We start from the raw sequence: 3,132 nt of genomic DNA on the forward strand, positions 1-3,132 counted from the left end.
CATCTCCAGCCTGCCATAAATTAATTTTTATAAATGGTTATAATTCCTTCCCAAACCCCATGCCCTAGTTGTACTGTGATTACACTGGTAAAAGAAACTTCCAAGTGAGGAATTTTGCTCAACCAATGTAGACTGACACCTTCTGTGCCACATATTATCTTAGTGAATTACCTAGAGTACTGAGAAATTAAGTAGCCCAGACAATATGCATCACATGTAGGACCCAAATGCACTTTTTTTTATTTTAAGGCTAACTCTCTGTGTACACTGCCTATAGTTTTATTACTAATAATAATTTTAAAATATAGCTATTGTTGAAAAGGATGAAAAATTGAATCTGATACCTGTATCAGAGCCAAATCTTCTTATATGTGTAAAAAATAGTGATACAGGGCAAATATTGGCCCTATAGATATAACAATAAAAGGCAAAACTTTCAAATGCTTAATATTTATAAAATAATTGTGGACTGATCCTGTCACCCAAAGCCAAAATTATAAATTAGTTTTACCAATTTAAATATATATGTGTGTGTATAGATATAAAGATATACCAAAGATAAAGCATATTATAGATCTTTCCATTTAAAAGTTTGTTTTTTTCCTAGGACCCCAACACAGCAGGACAAGATTCATCAATTTAATTAACTAGCTATGTGTTTGGAAGAATTTCAAGTATTGGATTCTACCACCAGAGGGAGCCCAAGGATGTAATATTGAGATAACCACTCAACCCTATTAGCTAGAGATATATACTCTGTGTTGTCAATTTGCACAGTTTTTAAATAAATGCAAAACAAGGCAGCACAGGCAAGTCTTTTAAAATTCATTCTTTCTTTGATGTGTATTTGATTTCATTTTCAACATAAATCATTTTGATATTTTCATGAATATTTTTTCCCTTTTACTATAGATGATTGACAGAAACATTCAGTTTGAGATCTTAACAACATAGAATATGACTATAAAATTTTTCAAATATACTTCAATATTTCAAGGAACTGTATTTCTTCAATATAAACATTACCTTTACCAACAGAAATTACAAACCTTGCATGCTTTTTACAATTCTAAAATTGCTGTGAATGAAAAAACTGATAATCTACTGACCAATCTTCTATTTGTTAGTTACTATTCATTACCAGGCTGGTTCCATTGCAACAGATAAAATAATAAACTATCCCTGGAGCCATACTCAAAGTCTTTTCAATGGCTTTATAAACTCTAATAAATTTTAAACATGATTATTATTCAGTCTTGTACAACACTATTTGACCACATTGGCATTAGTAGAGAAAGTTTCTTTACCAGCAGTTCACCATGGGGGGTAGGGGGAAGAAGGGAGCCAAATTACCACTTTTTTGTTGCAAGTAACCCAAACTGTTATTAAGTCACATTTTCCCATTCTATACTTGTTCGATATGATTCCAAATAACAGTCGAGTGACATTAGAACTCCAAGAGGCATGGTAGATATGTAGAAAGATGGCTAAAATGAATGATGAGTCCCTAAGCCAAACACTGAGTACCAAAAATTTTTTACCAATCCCAATGTGCCTCCTTGTCAAGTTTAATAATGAGCTGTGTATTCAAAGGTGGCTTGGGATAGTTTTGTTCATTTATAAGGAAGGAGGTCTAGTTCATTGTGTTTCCTAAGTATAAAACAATATAAACTCCACCATTCGGAATCCACCCAAGCCATTTATTGGACCTTAATTGTGCTATAGTATTGTTGGGGTTCAGAGAACCCCAAAGAAGAGACTGAGCTTGTTGCTCCTCCCTGCCCACCCATCTATCCTTAGCTGTGAATTGTACTCTTTGACACTTCCCCCCAGTCTGTGAAGGGGGAGGAAAGGGTACTGCATAACCTCATATCCCAAGGAGGTTACATAACATTGTAAAACAGGATTAGCAAGACTGGCCAAAAAAAAAAAAAAAAAAAAAAAGTAACACGTTTTTAACAAGATTTTCCACTTTTTTTTTAGTTATTCAGTTGTTAATTTTTCCTTTTTTCCATAATTTGTATGATATTTTACTGAGTCTCATCACTCGGTAGACTTAAGACACCACCTTTCTTTTCCCCAGCTATTGAAGTTCTGGGAGTTCTCAGGAGGACTTGGGCTTTCTACTTCTGTTCCCTTAAATAAATTATTTTGTTTTAAGGAGAAAATAAGACAATTCTTAAAATTCAAATAGGACATAATTTATCATAAAAATGGGTAGGATTCTCTTATGATTTACAATTCAGTTTCCATTTCTAATATACGCACCAATTTAAAAGTTACAGTACATCAAACCATTCTGGAGAACAATTTTGAACTGTGTCCAAAGGGCTATAGAACTGCATACCCTTTAATCTGGCAGTCTCACTACTGGCTCTGTATCCCAAAGAGATAAAAAAATGGGAAAAAATCCATGTTGGAATACACAGGAGCCACCCAGCAATGGCTAATGGAGATCCAACCCAGACCTGCAGAATGGATCTCCTTTTGTGAGAGGATGATGACTGAGAGGCAGTTGCTGTTCTCTCTGACCTCTCTGACTGAGACGCCATTGCATTGTCTGACCTGTCTCCTCTTCCCTCTGCCTCCAATTTATCTGAATCTCAGTCTAAAACCCCTATGTCAGCAAAGGCTGCCCTGCAACTCCTTCAGATGCTATGATCCACAGTTGTGGAGGCTCTCGGAGAATTGACCTGCCTCTTAACAAATCCACATGTGCAAAATGTTTGTAGCAGCCCTTTTTGTAGTAGCGAGGAACTGGAAATTGAGTGGATGCCCAACAGTTGGGGAATGGCTGAATAAATTATGATATATAAATGTAATAGAATATTATTGTTCTATAAGAAATGACAAGCAGACTGATTTCAGAAAAGCCTAGAAAGATTTACATGAACTGATGCTAAGTGAAGTGAACCAAACCAAGAGAATATGGTACACAACAACAAGAAAATTGTTATGATCAACTGTGATGGACTTGGCTCTTTTCAGGAATGAGGTCATTCAAGACAATGCCAACAAACTTGTAAAGGAAAAGCCATTCTCATCCAGAGAGAGAACTATGAAGACAATATAGATAAAAGCATAGTATTTTCACTTTTTAAATTTTTGCTGTTGTTTTTTCTTTCCCGTGTT

Source organism: Sarcophilus harrisii, chromosome 1 (genome assembly GCF_902635505.1).
Source record: "Sarcophilus harrisii chromosome 1, mSarHar1.11, whole genome shotgun sequence".
NCBI lineage: Eukaryota > Metazoa > Chordata > Mammalia > Dasyuromorphia > Dasyuridae > Sarcophilus > Sarcophilus harrisii.